This window comes from Anarrhichthys ocellatus, unplaced genomic scaffold (genome assembly GCF_004355925.1).
Source record: "Anarrhichthys ocellatus isolate YVR2014 unplaced genomic scaffold, GSC_Weel_1.0 scaffold3, whole genome shotgun sequence".
In the NCBI taxonomy this organism is placed as follows: domain Eukaryota; kingdom Metazoa; phylum Chordata; class Actinopteri; order Perciformes; family Anarhichadidae; genus Anarrhichthys; species Anarrhichthys ocellatus.
The window spans coordinates 8,799,924-8,820,472 of NW_022280033.1; the positions used below are offsets into that span (position 1 = coordinate 8,799,924).

At 45.8% G+C, this 20,549-nt stretch overlaps 1 protein-coding gene across 4 annotated transcripts in view; it reads right to left on the reverse strand.

Annotated features, from left to right (window-relative positions):
* Window positions 1–20,549, reverse strand: part of zmiz1a (zinc finger, MIZ-type containing 1a) — a 93,067-nt gene that overhangs the window by 46,691 nt on the left and 25,827 nt on the right. The window lies entirely within an intron of this gene.

Genomic DNA, 20,549 nt, shown 5'->3' on the forward strand with positions numbered 1-20,549 from the left:
CAAGAGGGAGAGAAAGACTGACAACGTGGCTTACGTAACTTTAGCGTCACTGTCACCAGTTTCCACTAATTATGAAAGTCTTTTGAGGAAACAGTCTCATGTTACGATGAGTTTTTACTTAAGACTGTCACTTTACATATACGGTCCACACATTCCTGAATATATTTACATAAAAATGTCAGATGCATCGGTGGGAATGCTAAAAAAAAAAAATGCTCAAAATATTAGCAAATTGGCGTCATAGACCTTCCCTCAAAAATGGTATTTAAGGCAAAAGTGACCACCTTTGTTCATAAACGTCTGGATCAATAATTCAATGAACGTGTTGCAGAAATCTATTTTACATCGCTGATCTGAGTCACAACGAGAACAGAGCCACTAAAAGTTGGATGAAAACCAAAATGTTCTTGTTCTCCTGTAACGTTTTAGTGTATACAAGTACTCAAGGAAACATTATGAATGAATTAATGAAGAAATGAATGTGTATGTGTGTCCACGGTGTCTGAAAGGGATAATTTAAAGCTGAAACGATTACTCGAAATGATACAACGGTGAATATTTTACTTCTTGTTGGACGAAACGGAGAATTTGAAGACATCCCTTTGGGTTCTGAGTAACGGTGAACTGTAACTACTTGATCAAGGGAGAAAATAAGCAGCGGATCAATCATAGCTGGAAAATAATTGGTATTTGCAGCCCTGGGACGATTTGTCAAAATGCACAAAACGAGCATGCTTGAATGTGGAACATTTCACCAATAAACTCTGATTCACAACACTACAGCATTGTGAGGGTGAAGAGGTACATGCGGTATTTTCATTGTAATCTCTCCCATTTTTTTAAGTGTGTGTGTGTGTGTATAAAGGTAGCCTAGCCAGACCAGTCCCTCCCTCCCTCACCATACCTCAACAGAGTAAACTTTAACCTCGGAGACCCACGGAGCATGACAGATGACCCGGGCTGAAACCTGAGGCTTTGAGTTTCCACTCCAACGTGAAACCAGACAGACACCTGACCCTCGGAATGCTCTCTGATGCACGTAGTACACCCCCCCACACACACACACACACACAAAACAACAGACATTGACACACATGCGAAAAACACACACAGTCGCGCACGCGGAGACGCACAAAACACACAATCCGAAACACCTGTTCACCCCACATAGACGCGCACTAACGCGCACAATTAATGCAGACGATTCAGCACACAAAGGCGCTTTTTTGAGTGACGCACAAAACCTGCACTCGAGTGAGTCGTGTGTATCATTATCTTCATACGCAGGAGCAGTTCTCACTTTAAACAAGCATATCTCAACACGAGCGGCAGATATTACTACGGCTCTGTCTATTGTATCTGCTGCAGTGGGCGAAGCATGGGTGTGTGTGTGTGTGTGTGTGTGTGTCTGGAGAGAGTAACAAAAGAAACACAGTAAGTATGCACTGCTCATATTTCTCCAGCAGACGTGTCAAGTCTTTGTTAAAGAACGGACAGAGCTGTAAAGAAAGTGTAGCTGAGAGAGCGGAGGCGGAGGAGGAGTGTGAAGTGAGTCGACTGCATTGTGCGGCTCTCCTCGCGTGGCGGCGTGTGCATATGTTCATCTGTATGTGGCGTTGTGTGGGTGAGAACCTCCACATTGATTGTGAGGGGCAGAATTGTGAAAAAGGAAAGACGCGGAACAAGAAGTCTGCTGATCATGTGAAAGTCAGGCAAACCCCCCCAAACATCTGTATCAAACCTCAATGCTGGAGCACTGAGGTTGCTTTGGCGACACAGCTTGCAGGATCAATTAATTGTTTTGTTAAAAGCATTAAAAATATACAATATCACCAGACTTACACGTACATATTACTGAATGCAAGGTATTTACTGTTACTATTCACTACACATAGAAAGCTACATGTAATCCGTCTGGAGACAGAAATGGACGAGGACAAAGAAAACAGCCGGAGGTCTCACAGCACGCCCATTCATTACGTGAATGGACTGAGGTTGATGGAAGGTATCTACAGCACATCCATGTGTGTGTGTGTGTGTGTGTGCGTACGCGTACGTAAGCGTGTCCTTCTGCGTCTCGCAGTTCATTAAGAGGAGCCACTTCACCGCAGGCTGTTGTGAAAGGGGGGGGAACAGCACCTCCGAGCTCATTGTGGATCCACTAATCCTTCACTTATCTGACCTACGTCAATACTGCTGCCCCCCCCCCCACCACCACCTTCCACTCCACTCTCTGCTTTCTCTCTCTGTGCTCCCTTCTCCTCTGTTTTCTCTCCCCCCCCCCGGTTGCTGCTTGAAATCCATCCTATCTCTTTTCCTTCCTCTCAGAAAGGGTACATGGATTAATAACATGGAGCATCAGGGGTGGATGGCCCTGGTAAGGTTATTAAGCATCACACACAAACACACTGTTTGTGCCACGGGGCCACTGAGGTGTGGGGGGGGGGGGTTCATTTCTGTTTTGTGTGCGTGTTGAGATGGCACTTTATGAGTTCCTGCTGGGAAGGGTGAATGATGAGGCCACCCACCTTTTAACTGGCTCTAACGAACTAGTGTTCCCCTCGCTATTGTTTTCTGAAGGCCGCCACTGATATCCACTATGATATCATTCTAAAGCTGCCAGTGTCCAGCGCTGCCTTTGTTCTGTTAGTCAGTATCTCTAAATTGGATCATAGTCATGCTGGAAAGGATCCAGATTCTGCAGGCCCTCTAGAACTGTATTCTTACGAACAGCAAAGGCCTCTTCAAACAGCATTTAGGCCAATCGTGTAATAGCAAAAGTCTCCTCTGATACCTAAACACATTCAGCTCATTTAAGTGGGTTAACAGCTCCTCGAGGCCGAGTGAGACATGTTTCACTGCGGCCTTTACGGACTGTCAGCCCCTGTAGGTTGTTGAGTAAAAAAAGACTCCCACATGGAGTCCAGTTTCAACTAGCTCTGTCTTTACAGCAATAACGATAAAAGCTCTTAAAACTGGATTTGGCCTGACCCACCACTCTTTAGCTGGGAGCCGATACAGCATGTGCTCGGCCAGCGGTGGATCATTTTTCATCTCAAAATCTGCTTTGGCTTTGGTCAGGAGTGCCAGTGTGTGTGTGTGGGTGTGTGTGTGGCTGAGATGGGGGGGGGGGGGGGGGGGGTGGGGGGGGACCAGCCAGGGTGCATTGTGGTCCATCTCTTGCTTTGTTTTTGTTTTTTTTAATGGTGCTATTCTGACAACATGAGGCTGGGTCTTCCCTCACTGCTCAGCTGAGCAATCAGGTCACCTCATCCTGACAGACAGAAACACACGCACACACAGACGGACGTAGACATGCAGAGACACACACACACACACATGTGAACACACACAGTACATGCCGCCTGCAGCTGTTGCCAATGATGTCAGTCCTGATTTGGCCAAACTAGCCTTTTGTTTCACAGCATGAACACAGAGCAGAGAAGGAGGTTTCATTTGGCAATACGAGAGTTGTTCTGTGTCCGAGATTGTTCGGATTAAGGATTAGCTACCGGTTGCTGCTTTCTGTGCTTCTTGTGCTGCTTAATAGCTTAGAATATGTGACAATCAATTAACTGTTTATTAATCATTCAACACAATCCAAATTCTTCAACTTTTTATGGATAAAATCATTGACATATAAATGAAAATAATAACTTTGCAGCCATATTATGTTTTACAAATCTATAGCAAAAAAAATACTTCTGATTCTATGATCTGCATGCACAGCTCAATAGATATATAAAGCTAATATCATCTACAAGCACTTGATAATTGCCAGCCTCAACAGCAGGTTACCGACACCTCACCGGAATAAGATGAAGAAACTTAGAGTCAGTTAGAGACTGGTGATTTAAACACACACACACACACACTCCCTTTCTCCAACGCAAACACACAACACTCACACAAACAATCTCCCCACCCCCTGATGTCTGTTGGCAGAACTGTCTGAGGAGCTTAATTGGTACTTTCTCATTTTTTCCTCTCTCTAACTTTGTCACTCTCTCAGTCAGCTGTGTGTGTGTGTGTGTGTGTGTGTGTGTGTGTGTCTGTGCACATGTGTATATGTCTGTTCTGGTGCAGAAAAAAGCAAAAGTGTCTGTGTGTGTGTGTGTGTGTGTGTGTGTGTGTGTGTGTGTGTGTGTGTGTGTGTGTGTGTTTGCATGGCAAGAGGACAAGAGCGTGGGTGCCTCTAAATGACACAGAGGCCGAAGCAACTGCACTCTGTGGCGACGCGATTGGGCGAGCCAACTTAACCAAATCTTGGAATGAGCCTSGACTGAACAGGGCGAGCGCACACGCACGCGCGCACGCACGCACACACACACACACACACACACACCAGTTGTCCCAGTGCCAAGGCAGCTTCCCTGCCGCCGATAATGAGGAGGCTCGGGGATGTGCATTTGTTCGTGCAGATCAAAAAAAACACACTTTAATGGCTAACTCGATGGCTAGAACACTCTTGCCAATCACACAGCAGTGTGTGTCCACCAAGAAATCCGCATTCTGCTTACTTTCACATCTTGTGTACAGTCGCTTTTTTCTTCCTGCACACACGGTGTCCCATATCACACCTGCTGGCACGAGATACAAACATAGCACGAGCCACTCTTCTACGGAGCTATTATGCTGTCAGTGACATTTTCAGGAAGATAATCCTGCTCCTCCTGACATTTAAGCAGCGGCTGCTTCCAGTGCAGCCGTGCCTCTTGATGTACGATGAGTTTCATGGAAGCCCGGCAGCCAGGGCTGCTTGTTGGAGCAGTGATTTGATTGGGTTTGCGCTGATTACAGTCTTGTTGGGCTACAATGTATTAGAGGGAGGGAGAGGGAGTGATTGAGAGCGGGGTTGTCAGCTTGTCAAGCTGTCAAGAGCAATGGCGTGCATTGTACTTAGGTTCTAGGTGAGGCTGCGCGTGAGTAGCCGAGCGGAGATTCAAAATGAATCAGCTGATATCGAAGAGTACCAGTGAGGATATTAATACCAATCTAGCTATCAGCGATACGATGCGGTGCGAGAGAACTGCCCCCCCCCCCACCCTTTTTGAATCGCATCGCGACGATAAAGAAAAAAGGAGCCGCACGTGTGGACGGCTCCCATTTCACAAACAACGCTATCGCGGACAAACATTTTCCGACAGGCAAGTGCCTCGTGTCGGCATTGTGCTCCAGAGCGGTGGACTTTGCAGCTGGTGTGTAATATTGGCTGAGAACAAATAATCTGAAAAGCCTCAAATGACCCCTCTGCCTTTGTAAGCTTTATGAAATATTAACCAAATTAATCTACCGTCTTTTTTTTTTTTCCCCCTCCAGAGCACATACTGCAGCTGATTTGCTGTGCGCCGACATTCATCCCTAAGATTAATTCTAAGAAATGCAGCGACATTTTTTTGATCTCTGAAAGCCGGGGAACAAGGTGTAATTATTCCCTTCCCATATATTTATGTTTTCTATTAATTAGGTCTGTGCCAGTGAACGGCGCTCCGCTTGTATAGACGTGACAGCCCGCAGAGCCACAGGCGTCTCTCAACGCAGCGTTATTCCTGACAGCTAGCGCGCGCCAGGGTGGAACATGTTATTATAACATTATGGGGCTTAACAGACAGCAGTACAGCATCTGATCCGAGGTCAGATCCGCGGCGTACCTTGTGAAGATATTTTTAAAAGGCCGATATGATACCGTGTTTAGCAAAGCAATTTCCAGAGGCCTCGAGGCAGAACAAAAAGGGCAGAGTTCACCGAGTTCACCGAGAGCGGAAAGAGCTCCGCTTCAAAACATGTGACCAGAAAAACGAGGACCGCAAAGTAAAATAGAAAATGATTTGAAGGGATTTTATAGATTGCAGATTTAGTGTCCGTCTCATGGAGAGAGGAAAAAAAGAGAGAGAGATCAAAACTAATCATCTTGGCTGTTTGTTCGGTAATCTGATTTAGTCTGATTTTTAGGCTGCTATCTGTAGTTATGGTTACTGATGCTGTCACTGGATTGACCACGGTCATTTCCACCTTCAACAACCCCCCCTGCCCCTCTAGTGCGTTAACGCTTTGGGCTTTGCACATGAACAAAACACCAGTATATGTAAATCCCCCGCGCGGTTGACCAAATTCAGCAATATGTCCGCTCATGGAATAATTCCCCATTCTGACATTGCTCCGGAGAGGCACAGCCCGTCTGTCCCTGCTCCGAATAAATGACCTACTTTGTCACATTAACACACATTTTTATGGAGGCAAAATCCAGGGCAGCTTCTATAGTTTCTGTTCCCGAACTCAGACACTTCGGGCTTTAAGTGCAACACGGCTCTCGACCAGTTCTTAGAAAACGCAGAATTCTATTTTTTTTTCTAAATCTCCTGCCATGTTTGGAGAGCTCATTCAAAACGGCACAGCTGAATGGAGACGGGTTAAGCCAGATTTCATTTCAACCCGACTGGAAAATAGGTGCGTAATATGTGCCGGGTTCTTGGGCAGAATTGTGCTTTTTGTCGTGTGAGCGTGTTAAAGGAAGGTGAGGCTGCCACAGAGGCCCACCTAACGTGCTCCCTATACTCGGGCCCGAGCTATTTCCAGACCACCAGCCCCCCCCCCTCCTCCGCCTCCTCCTCCTCCTGTGTCTCCTCTACCTCTGGTGGGGAAACCAAACCGCTGCACGGGCCTCAGTCACAGACATGATTCAAGAATGGATCCATTATTCACACGGGCTGTTAGGAGACCGGCACACGAGGGTGGGATGTGGTGGTGGGACACGAACACTCACTTCTACTTACCTTAGAAAATGTGCCAGCAAGCAAAAATACATTATAAGAGTCGGGCGTTTTTTAACGAAACAAAAACAGGTAGTTCAGCAGTCCGTGTATCATTAGACAAGTACGCCGAAACAAAGTCCACAATTATCCACAGTGGGATCCGAACAGAAGAGATTTGCCACTGCGCCCGTGTGTGCAAAGTCAACACAGCTTTAGACACACACGTCATATCAAGCTCAGAGGACGCATGACAGCACAACACAGCTCCACACAACTTGACATGGATGAATGTGTAAGTGCTCCCTCTCTCTCTCTCACACACTCTCTCACACTCACACACACACACACACACACACACACACAGGCCAGATTGTATACGAGTTTGCTCACGGACCATGATAAGAAAATGTGGTAAATGCGTAATCTGATATGCATGACTTGAGGTTTCTCTCTGCCTTTCTTTTCCTCTTGGAAATCGCAGGTTGCATCCATAATTTACACCACCCTCCGTCTGTTTCTCTCTCTTTTTTTCCACTCAGCTACCTCCCTCCTCTTTTTTTCTCTCTCCCTCCATCTCCTCTTCTCTCTCCTGGCAATCTGGCTTTTGCAGCGTTGCTCATTAGCATATTGCAGAATGTGCAGATGCCACCAAAAAAAAAAAAAAATGTATTCACCTTCCAGCGCTTTGATGCCGTTTTCCGCGTGTCCACAAACTACACCATCGACATTTTGCACAAACCTCCCAAAACAAAAGCGCAGGGACGAGGTCTGCTTTTACTCGAGTGTGTCGGGGCCCTAATGGGACGCCATTTAGTCTGATGTTTCCTCACATCCTCATCCACCCCGATGACATCATCCATCAAGTCCGTCAGAAGGTTTTTTGACACTGTGATGACGATTGATGGCAATGTTTTAAATGCACACTTTATATTCATGCAGTCAAAAGGATAACTGAATATTTGTGCGGTTCAAACAGTAATTATAACGGTATTCATGCTCGTGTTTACGTCAAATGGAGTCCTGCAGCTGATGCAGAAAAAAAAAGCAAAGGATGGAGGACGGGGATTAGCGCTTATCCTCCTCTTGGAGATTGATACTGATAGAAGCAGATCAATAGCCGTGCGTGGTAACTCATCATTGGTTCGACATTGCTAACACTGCTGTTCGGGTTGCACACTCTAGGGACAGCTTGTAGCAGAGCCAGAGAGGTATCCTCCATTGTGGTGCGCATGCGAGAATCTGGTGGTGTAAACATCCTTCCACGGGGCATTTTTCTGAATTGACCACATCAGAGGTAGAGCAGTGATATAGTGACTTGGCGTCGCAACTTATTTGGGCTTCTCATGACCGACTGCCCTGTTACCTGGCAAGCACCAGCTGTCTACCACGGAGAGAGGCCATCACCCACAGAAATGTCAATCCCCCATCACGTAAATCAATGCGTAAACACGTGCTTTCGTTCAAAACAATGGCTGTCAGCCTCTCACGCCAATTAATCCTGCATGTTCTGGCGTGTATGTGGCCCAGTGTTGTTCTCTGGAAGTGTTTGGAGAATAAGACAAAGTGTAGTATCAATTTCAGGAAAATAAAAAAAAGGACTTGGCACTTTTCTCCCACAGATGATTTGAGTTTAAGGTTTTGGTGACCTAAAACGGAAAAGACTGCATTTTGTTTTACTCAAAATGTATTGAAAGCATGCATAGCATGATCACCAGTGCATTCTGTTCCAGGACAAAACGTCTGTGTGTTAAGCAGCTGGTACAACACAACAAAAGACAAAATACAAACTGCAGCCATCTTATTTTGTTTGCAAAAAAAAAACCCACACTGAAGCACATCGGTATCGCCGCATGAGCTGATGCTTAACTGTTCGGATGAAGACATCGGCGGTAAATCAGGATCCTTACCAGCGGATGAGGACGTTCCTGTTTTTTTTTTTCCTAACAGGCAAAAATCAGTTTCTTAATCCTCATCAATCACAGAGCGAGTCTAAAATGAAACAGAACAGAATGCAACGCACATCAGGGAGCCTGACAAGACACAATCTGCTTTTTAGTGATAGGAAAACAAGACTTAGGTGGCGTCATTTATGGAGATGTGATAAAGCACCCTGTCGTGAATCTGACAGATCGGAAGCCCGTAACAAGGACCGACAGAGCTGGAGAAAAATGTGTGTCTCTAATCCCCGGCCAAATATGAAATACTTTAATGACAAACACGAGTTGATTTCTCGTCCTGCTCACGAGTGCTCTACGCCCCATCTAGCTGCAGAAGCGGCCGTCTTTGAACTTCTCCGGGCTCCAATCACGGAGCAGATGTGCAGATCTCCTTATGGGACGACCACTCGCTGACTATTAGTGCATTCGATTACTTTACAGGAATGCATCTTCAACTCACTTATTTCTGCCTTTCAAACTCCCAACACCATTTCATTAATATTCTGCTGAAGTGCTTCCCTGAAACCGTCTGGCTCACATTTATTTCCACATGTGCATTGGTACAGTAGGCGGACTACATCTATCTTCACAGGCTACAGATTGCCCCACATTAAATTACTGTTAACACCAGCGCCAGCAAGCTAAATACGCCTCCATGATTTATTCACCCCCCCGCCCCCCATATTTGAGTGAAATTAAATTAGTCATATGAGTTTAATTAACTAAATATGATCTGATATTGTAATTTCACACTTGGATATGGGAGACAGAGAAGGGCGCTTGAGCACAAAGACACCATAGTGAACCAGCGCTCATTAGAGGCGCTTGTGTGTAGTCGTGTTGGCATTACCAACAGCAGCATCAGCTGAATGCTTGCTCCTAATCAGGGTTTACTCACTGGGAGGTTACCTTTATTCCTAAAGAGCTGGGATCACTCTGCTCACACCATTATTCACCGCTCCCATTAGTCATCGAACCGCAGCTAATAAAAGGAACTCTCCTCATATTTTCTGGGACCTGTGTACTGCTCGTTATTGTTACTCAGGAGCACAGAACTGCAATTAGGGGAAATAACAGTTTATTCCTCCAGTTAAACGGGCCTGTCACCCCCCCCAACACAAACACATTCTCTCATTTACATTTAGCGGTACCTAGCTGTGGAGAGAGAGAGAGAGAGAGAGATTTCGGCCTCCATCCCAACATAATGGAAGTGAAAGAAGTCTTGTTCGATGTATTATACAAAGTAACAGAAACCGGTTTCTGGAGTAAGATGTTAAGGTTGGTTGAATGTTGTAAATGTCACTTCTGCGACAATTTAATTCACTTCCACTGTTTCTGCGTAGAGGCAGATATGGTGAAACCCCTCCAACTAAGACAAAAACTAAATATCCGCAAGGGCTGGAGGCAACGAAATATGTTTTACTCTCATTTGAATGAACTGAGCCTGTAACAGCTTTTAAGAATGTATCATCCCTAACAGGGAAAATGGCTTTTATTAAAAAGCAAACATATTTGTAAGCGCTTGTATCGAGAAAGGTCGTCGTTTTGCGGCGAATCAATGGTCTTCACATAGACTGAATCACATTCACCACAGGGCCCGCTGTGCTATATGCAGCCGGTAACTTCTACGGCCGTGTGTCTTTAGTTGACTGAGTAGCTCCAGAGCACAATATCTAATGGCGGTATCATTTCCCACTCGTACAAACGCTACATCATGGTGCTAAATGAGCTTGCAGTGGGTGAAATACATTTTTTTTTTTTTAAAACACACAGTGATTTACTGATCCCCGGTAATGAAACATGAGGCCAGTGTGGCATGTTTTCCCACTCTCGCTGAGAGGAAATATGGCTGCTGAGAGCCACGCCGGCTTGCAAAACACTGTCACGCCGCCGCGCGACACACAGGCAGAATTATCAGAGAAAAACAAATGGAGGCATTGATTCACTAGTTGTTTATTTACAGCCCTCTCCGGAGAAGACATAAATTCCCCTGTTGAGGCTTTGTTTCCCCATCATACGGCGCAACAACGGGAAGCATGAGAAGAGGGGTGAGCAAGCCACACACACACACACGCACACACCGTTTTACATCTGGATTAATCTCCAATGGGCATCATCACAGATGCCATTAAATGTAGCAGAAGGCGAGAATCATGCAGGAAAGAGGCTGCCATCTGAATAATTTATTTGGAGGCTCATCTTGTCTCACACCGGGGGGATTCTGCTTTCAATTTACACTGTTCCCCTCCCCGTATTCAAATCCAGGAGCAGATTTGTTGTGATTGGCACGCGGAAGGTCAACGTTAGCAAGCTAGCGTCAACGCTCTCCTCAGCGGGCTGGTATGCCGGTCTATTAGCACACTAGGGTAGTGTGTGTTTACGCGTGCGCGCGTGTGTGTGTGTGGCAGTCTTTGTTTACCTCAGCGTGTGCTGGGTGACACTGGAGAATAGGCCCGTGGAGCGCAGAGACAGCAGTGTGTGTCTGAGCTTATTAGGCTGCTTTCCAAGGACACAGGAGGCTCTAGACATTACGCTGGGGGGGGGGGGGGGTGACACTATAGCTAATCATAGCAGGAAGATGTGAGGACTGCAGACACAGAGCGAGGGGTAGGGGAGGGAGACAAAACGCACAAGAGAGGGAAGGCAGGATGAGATAGTGTGGAGGATGAGGAGGCACAAAAAAAGAGGGAGAGCGCGGAATGAAGTCATGGCTCTCATGCATGTCCTCCCTCTGTGTGTCACACTGGGACTGAAAAAGAGGACGGAGGACGTTCCAGTGAGGCGCAGGTCATCTGTGACAGGATGAGCTGCCATTAGCCAAAAGGCACACAGAGCAACTGACAAGGAAAGAAGAAGAAGAAAAAACTCTCAGAGTGACAAACTGCATTTTCAAAGTCCTCCGTTTGAAATTCCCAGCGTTGGAAAACAGCACAAAGGATGTGTTTTGTTGTTTGGTGCTGTTGTTGCACGATTCCTCGGGGAGCGGTTCAGTCTATTTCACTTTACGCTCCATGTAGGCGGCGCACACGCCACAGAGACGACAGCACACATTCAGAGACAAGAGCGCCGTGTTTGTTTAAAGACGCTCGCTCTGTCAGAGAGGAGCGTCTCCTTCTCTCAAATGGAATCCAAACTTTCAACAACAACAACAAAAAAAAAAAAAGAGGGTTTACGAGGTTTGCTCGGGGGGGGGGAAATGTGCTTACCAAGCAAAAATGCCCTTGCCATTTCCAGTAGTAAATTGGTATGCGTTAGCCGGCGCTGATGACAGGCCATTTATGCAGTTACGGGCATGAACGGTCCCGTAGTAGCCGGGCACAGTGCAGCGGTTCAACGAGGCCCTCTTTAACCAGCTGAATGACGGCCAACCGCAGACATTCAGCTCTGGCTGCTGTAATGATGCCAGTTCAGCCAGACCAGGAAAAGCCACGTGACACGGGCAGAAAAAGAGCGGGAGAGGCCAGTCTAAAACTATGAGCGCATCAACAGCCAGCTCACCGGGCTGTGTCCGTCTTCTCCTCCATATGTCTCCAATTGTTTGGCCACTGTCTAGCCCTTATGGTTTACTTATGAAACATTTTCTGTTGTCCATCAATTTTGCGACATGTCGCCTTGTTAAACTTTTAAATGTCAGTGTCCACAGCCTCCGGCGAGCCCTTTGCACTCCTCCCGCCTCTCGGAAATCTCCGCGCAAACCGAGGGGAAACTCGGCACCGGTGTGACACAGCACGGAGGAATGCACCAGCGGATGTGGCTCTCTCTCTCTCTTTCTCCTTCTCGGTCAACCCCCGTCTCCTCCCCCCTTCCTCCCCCTTCCTCCCACTGTGGGCAGGTCCATATGCACCCAGTAATTATCAAGGTTATTTTCTCCAGAGGGCCAAATCCCTGTTTATGGGCATGAGCGTGTGTCACAGGGCCCACAGGATGCTGACTCTGTAGACAACCCCAAAGGAAAAATCTCAGCTTCAGCGACACTGCGGTTGCCAAAACCGTGCAGTCAAGACACATTGCTTTTGCTCCAATATAAGAAAAGAAAAGGAAAGGGAAAAAAACATTTGTGATTTTCGGTAGCTGTGTCATGACCTCAAGTGAGACAGCAGAAATGTTTCGTGTGAGCTTCGATCTCAGCTCTGGCCAAAACCTACGATTTATTTATGGAAACCAGCAACTTTACAAATTGTATCCGGCAGCAAAGACAGAAATGAATACTCACGACAGTGAAACCCCAAAAAAAAAAATCAGTGTTAGTTATGTGTTGCAGACATGCGTGTTTTATGTTAGTTCTACTGAAATGTACAAAAGGAGGGAAAGGTTTTATTCTCATATTGGTTTGATTCCTTTCCATGAGCCAGACACCCTGGAGAGTTGTGACCTGGGCTACAGCGCACATTTCCTTTTGGCGACGGCTGTGGAGGAAGTGAAGACTGTGAAAGGCTGGTGGTTAACAAGCCCTGTAAAAACACTAACCAATCCAACAAGCTCGGTGTTATGGCAGTTAATCACAGGCAAAAAAGAGACAACTTTGTCGTGTGAATGGTGTACAGAGCAGGCTTGTCCTCGTGCTACAGTAGGCGCTTGACAAACAAGAGCCTGGAGCAACCTGAATTGCAAGCTCAAAAGTAAATTTGCATGTAACTAACTGTTAGCCAGGGTTAGCAGTTCACACACACACACACACACACACACACGCTGAAAAATCGACTGCTCGCCTTCACAAAAGCTGCTTCCTCTCCGTTTCATCACGCAGGCCGGGCTTTGTTAGTGTGCGGAAATGCCTCCGGACGGAATGAAAATACTGGCAAGTCCCTGCAGCTCTTTCTGGAGAGAAACGCAAGGGGAAAAAAAAAAAGAGACCGGTCCTGCAGCTGCAAGATCTCTCTCTCACACACACACACACACACACACACACACGTATGCCAAGTGCCCATGTAGGTTCGAGGGCTCAGGTTACGTACAGAGATAACTGTGTTAGCCTAAAGAACATAAACACTGGTGTGTGGTTGCAGGGCTGTCAGGGCACCAGAGGAGCCGGAGGAAGATGCACTGACAGTACAGAATCTAAAGCTGGACTAACGTTGTCACGGCTGCCACAAAACTATAGGCAACGTCACCGTGAGAGCTCATAGCGCTGCTAACAACGGGGGTTTGCCAGCCTTGGAATTACATTTGGAGAACCAAAGTGATCCCGCCTCCTAGATTTATTAAGTCGTGCAAGTATCTTATTGAGAGATCCCGTGGAGCAGTGCAAGAAAGGTCACGTAAAGTTGCCCCCGTCTTTATTTTATATACCCATTTAGCTCCTAGACGTCACAGTTTTGGATGCGAGGGGTTTGCAAACCCCAAACCACTGTGCAGCCCATTGCCTCACTAATGCTCCTAAATATCGGAAAAATGCATTCCATTACCTCACTCCACACACACATCAAAACAACATGTGTAATCAGAAGACACTTTAACAGCACATGATTGCAATCAAACAGTCAATGGCCAGCGCTGAAGGGGAAAACACGGCGTATTAGTAAGAAGCAGGAACCCATGATTTTAAAGGAATACATTATGTGTTCAACAGATTGGTCCATTGTTGGAGCAACGAAAGTGCAGCCACTGAAACCCTCCATGTGCTTCATGCTAATCCTAATGATAGCAGACTAGTATTATCCAAAATAAGAGGCCGAACAGTTTTCAGTGGCATTTGTCATATTTTCAACAGACTAGTCTGGCTGGTTTTTTAAAAGCTATTTCGGGAGAGCAAACGCTGCACACAGTGAATTTTAACTCTACGCTGTCTAACTGTGCCACCCACGCTCACATTCATTTGGCCCAGGAAGTTTAAAACAGTCTGCTATTTTTATTCAATATTTCATGTAAATTGTACCTCCTACATTAAAAACTGGCAGCCACCTCAGCACCACGTCTTTATAATACAGCTGCTGCAAGTTTTGTAAAATAATATTCGCCTAAACTATCAGTCAACACTGCGCGTGTGCTACGGCTTCATACTTGTGATTCAAAACCTCAAACTAATCAGTATCTACTGCCGAGCGTTGTGCTTACCACCTGCACTGGAAGGAGCTTCACAGCAGATTCCAACAGGGCCAAGGACATGCGAGTCTTCAACAACAAAAACATCTCAGTGCTCCGCTTAGGACCATTTATCCGTGCTGAAACTGACCTTGTGCAAATTCCACTCATGATACAAATTCCTAATTCTAGCTGTAAGGTTAGAAGTTAGCCTGAGTCGAGGCTTCTGCATTGATGTCGGGAGAGAAATGACTTCAGGGTTTCTACTACTTTGCACTGAAAATTTACAAAGAAAAAAATATCAATGTTAGTAATTCCGGCATTTCATCTGACTACTACTTGATGCTTGGTGTTTGCATTTGCAGCGGCCGCAGTGGCTGTCCTCAGGCTTCCCCACACACACACACACACACACACACACACACACACACACAACAGGATATCCGATAAATAAATATTGAACATGTTTAATATTTGCAATTTGAAATCCTCAGGATGGCCCAGGATGGATTTCCGAGCAGAGTGGGGGATGTAAAACAAAAACCACCCTTAGCATACCTCACACCACAGGAATATCTGGCGAGATAATCTTTAGAACCATCAAAAAAAAAAATCAGGGCTTTGCTGACCATTGTCGGGAGGGAAGAACTGGGCCCAAAATCCACTTAAATCTTGTGTAGTGTGCAGCCGCCATTAACAGATAAGCTGTGCAACACCCGGATCTAGATCAACTTTGTTTACCTCCCAAGTACAGCAAAGGTACATACACAAACCATAACATAATACACCAATAATAACTTACAGTATACAATATACAACAAGCAAATAATGTCATGAAAGGGAGCACATCTTACAAAAAAACTGAAGCAGTCATTCTGTGTTCAATGCCTGTTTGGTGTGGTGAATAAAGTACTGCTGATGTATGTTCCTGCTGGAATTTGGGACACTAAATCTCCCCAAAAATGTTTCTTTACCGGCAGAAAGGTGGACCAAACAACTGGCTGCAGTACCGTCTTACCCGGGAGACACCAGGGGAAAGCAGTTCCGAGATGTACTGACAGAGCAGAGGAGCTTTCAAGACAGCTGCTCGAGTTTCTCTCTGTCACTCTGTCTCACACACACACACACTCCACTCCCTCTCTCCTTTTTAGCCAGTGACAGCAGGCACCCAGCGATGACATGAGGAGTGTCTCTGGCAGCCAGTAAGGCAGCACTAAACAGACAGAAATATCTGCTCTGACAGACGGACAGACCGTCACCCACTCCGACATGCGTGCAGCTGTCAACCGAGCTTACCACTCCTCTTCCCGCCCCTCCGGTTTGATTTACTCTCTGCTCCGAACACGGTTTTTCACTTTCTTACAGCTATCATACACTGTATTGAAAAGCTAAACCTACATTTAGGGCATTGTGCTTGGCTCTGCTTGGCCTGTGGCCAGAGCGGAGGAGGTTCAGCTTTCATGAGGCCAACTGTTGAGCACACGACCGCCCTCCACTTGATCAGCGTTGACCTGCACAGGTCCAGCTCTTTGCCCTCCCCCACCTTTCATCTACTCGTTCTTTCCTCCACGCTAGAATCTGTTCCTCTCTCCGTTTTCGCTCTCTCTTCCTCAGCCTACAGCCGTTCTCAATTAGGAGGGTCAGGGAGCGGAGCGGAGAATAACTGGAATAGCTGGAAGGACCCAAAAGATCAGCAGCAACAAGAAACCACTGCTGTAACACGCTGAGCCAAAGAAACTGGGCTGCGGCTGCCTGTGTGTGTGTGTGTGTGCATGTTGCATAAATCTTCTCAGTGTCAACAGGTTGTCAGTGACCTCTGACCTCTATATTTAAACAGACTATGAATATGACAGAGCAGCTAATGCTGTGATTGGTGCAGAGCTGAACTCTTTCATACAGCAATCGAGATCTCTTTGCTGTTCCATTTAAAAGATTCTGGTGGTAAAATCAGCGTTTCTTTTATCCGGTAATTGCCGTTTCTTTTCCAGGAAAACCTGTCTGATATATTTGGATCTCTCTGGTCACAATGTCTGCTGAATTCCCTCCAAGCAACATTTGAATTGTATTCAAATGAAATGTTCTATATAGATATAAAAGTCAACCACCCTAACGGCAAAAAGAGAGAGATCAGACACGGCCAAACAAGCAAACTGTGACAAGTGTTTCCTTAAAGCAACCAGGTCTAATGACAATGACGACGATAAGTCCGAGATACAGTCTGAAGTGACGGAGACCGCATTGTTCTATACGTAGCCTGCCTTTCAATTGTTCTTAAGCTCAACAAACACAGAATATTTGAGTGAAACCCCGTGGACTGCCACCCAATTTGTACAAAACTCAGTTTAAAACAATGTAAAATCACTCACACACTCATTGACAGGCAGGCACACACACACACACACACACACACACCAGATCGTCGCCACATGTAGAGAGCTACTTTAATTGCTTTGTTTCAACGGTCCCCTCTGAATGGGAGAGAAGCTGGAGGCTGCAGTTTACAAGACACATCTGCAGGTGTTGCATTTCAAACTGAGAAACTCACGCTGTGAGAAAGAACACATACACTAACACAGGCAAACAGATAGAGGACTATCCAGGCCGACTGTCTCTTCCTCTCTCGTACACACACACACACACACACACACACACGCACACACAAACTGCAGGTGCAGCACTGCTCAGTACTTTCCTCCATCCTGCCTGAGAAAATGCTGGCACCTCTGAAGCGAGGTGAAATTGAAAATCTCTTAACATCTGTGTCGGTTTCGATCAAAAATACTGGCTTTAATGTGAGAAGAAGCTAAAATATATGACAAAGACCAAAGCTGAGGCCTGGTGTATATTGAGCACAGACGTGTCAAATGGAGAGAAAGAATGTGCTCATCAATGGGGGTGATGCTTCCCAGTAGGCATTACACACTGAAAGCCTGACAGAGCCATAAATACCAGCCCTCTAATGTGGCTCAGGGTCATGTAGGTTTTAGATAACCTCTCCACGGCCGGTACACTTTGTGAAAAACTACTTTACTTTGTTGCCACAAAGCCACTTGCGTACACAGCATCCCCCCCCACAGACGCCTTAGAAAAATAGCTCATTCAGAACCATTTTCACCCGTTTAATGTGAAGAGAGCAGTGTCACTGTGAGAATCAGATCTGTTTGTTACAGCCCAGAGTCGAGTAGTTTTGGAGGATCTCGGGTAGCGCGTCTCTAATTCACTGAAAGAAAGAGCAATCAGCTGAGCTTCAGATGGCATCCGACAGACGACCGATTCAATCTCCTTTCTTCGAGCGTCCCTATTGTAGTATTCCCACACGCCGCCGCGTGTGCAATGCATGCCGCATTGCACACATTTCTGATCATCTATGCAAATAGGCCACAGATGGACGAGTATGTATCTAATTGAGAAACATATGCATCGCACTTTTCAAAAAAAATATAGAACTCTTTACATCTCCCGTTTCCAGTTATCCTTCATTCATTCAGCAGTTAGGTGAAGAGTGGGAAGGCTGGCATCTCGCCACACCATTTGTGAAATTATTCAAATGAGGACACCATGTTTCTTTTGTTTACCGCCTTGAATGGCGACACGGAAACAAGGTTGAAGTATTTATGAACGCCATTTCTCACTCTCACTCTACAACTGCCACCTCCCTCCCTTTCTCTCTCTCCCTCTCTCTCTCTCTCTCTCTCTCTCTCTGCGAATGCTGCCGCAGCATTGGAGGTACGTCCCCGGCATTATGAGCAGCCATTAATGAGTGTGCGGCGTGGCGTGTTGTGATGCGTGGCTTATTACAGCCATTCATCAGGGCCAGGAGACACTTGACAGGCGGACAGCCAACAGGTTGTGTAATCATATAAACGCAGCCGTGTCAGGCCCGCCACGGCTCCGTGTCCCATTCAGGCCTCTAATGTTGTTTTCCTCCGGGTAATTGACGACGGCAGACAGAGAGACCCACTGATGGATAACATCATGGACCAACCGGCGCAAAAAAAAAAGATGGCGGCCTACAGGAGTGATGTCATTTCAGATTACATCAACATTTGGAGATATTTGCAGGAAAATTCCTGGTGTATTACAACTTTGTTTTCTGTGGTTTGGCACGACCGTTTCTATTGGTTATGATAACTTTGTACTCCCCTTAGTCTGCATGACGAAATCACTAACGCTGAGTCAAAGCAGGAAGTTAAACCAGAATATTGGTAATAATCTCTCTTTGCACAGGAAAAGGTGAAGTCAAAGTCAAAGCTAAACCACAATTTCGGATAATTTGGGTAAAAACTTTGTTTTTCGTTTCAAATAGCTTTGGTTAGCTTTGGGGTTTGTTGACATCCGACTGCTCCCGACTACTTTTTGCCGCCTAAATCTCAGCAGTACAATGTAATTATTACATACTTATATTTTTCTATTAAAGGAAAGATAGGCAAACTGTGAAAATTATAGATGCACCTGTTGCCGACCGGTTTCATATTTTACATTTTTTGCCAGTCACGTGTTAGTGACTAGTTTTGAGTCGGCACACCGTGACACAGACAGTAAAGTCTCACACACACACACACACACACACACACACACACGCCACACACACGCCACAAGAAGACATAAAGCTCACTATTTATCACAAGATGTCGGAGAACAACCCTAAAAATAATTGTAATACATTCCCATGCAGAGTAATCGCAATAACCGGTTCATCTGTACTGAGACTGATAAGAAAAAAAAAAGTTAGTCTGGAGCCTTGCTGTCAATCATAGTTCTTATGAAGAAAATGGGTAAAAATATGAACTGGCAGGTCAGACTTTTTTAACATCGGTCATCGGAACTGGCAAAGAAAATCGGTCCATCTGTAAGAAAGAAAAATAACCCAAGTTGCATAAAACTAGAATTTACCTTGACACAAAGTGAAAAAGCAAGAATACAAAGCCAAGGCAACACCCTGATGCATCCCGATCTATTTTGGTTGCACACTAAATCCATGTAGGTATAATACTTATTAGGTTTAAGGAGTCATAGATGTGTCAACAAGAAAGAAAGTCATCTAAATCTATCGACGCAAAATCATTTCAGACATTAATCTAAGTAACCATTAATTATGTCCAAACATGTCAGAGTAAAAGCGTTACTCTGGTAATTATAGTGTACCAGGAACGCCATCCGACACCGAGGAATGTGTTGCAAATACTCAGACTCCTCTCGATAACACAACTCTCAGCCCCGAGGCAGTGTTAGACGTTGTTAAGGATAGCGAGTATCCTCACACAACCTGTTCTGCTCTGTCCCTGAGCTGGAAAAGAGAAGACAATGTTCCCTCTCATCCTCCCACTCTCACCACTTTATACCTCTGCTTGTTTGTGAGATGGCTCTTGCAGCACACAATCCCCCCCCCCCCCCCAAAAAAAAAAGAAGGCCAGCTTGTGTATGTGAAGATGGTAACCACAACGAATATCACCGGGAAGGATAAAAATACACACTCCTGTCTTTTAACTATCATCAGCCTCCAAAGCTGCGGCACTTCAAGACTCTCATTCTCTCTTGATTAGACTCGTATTGTCTCTCTTTAGATAGATATTATACTGTATGTTGGGCGAGTTACATAGACCTTCTACCCATCACGCGAACACATTCACCTCAGAAACACGTACATCTGCGGAAGAAAAAAGATGGAAAGAGAGGAGGAAGGAACAAAAAAAGGAAGAGGGTGAAGGACGCAAAATGGAGGGAAAGAAACAGTGACAATGAAGGCTGGGAATGGGATGCTAATTCCTTTGGAGTGAGTTAATCCCTGAGGGCTGCGACATCCTCTGCTTTATCTAGGAATGCCATGAGGCAAGAGGCG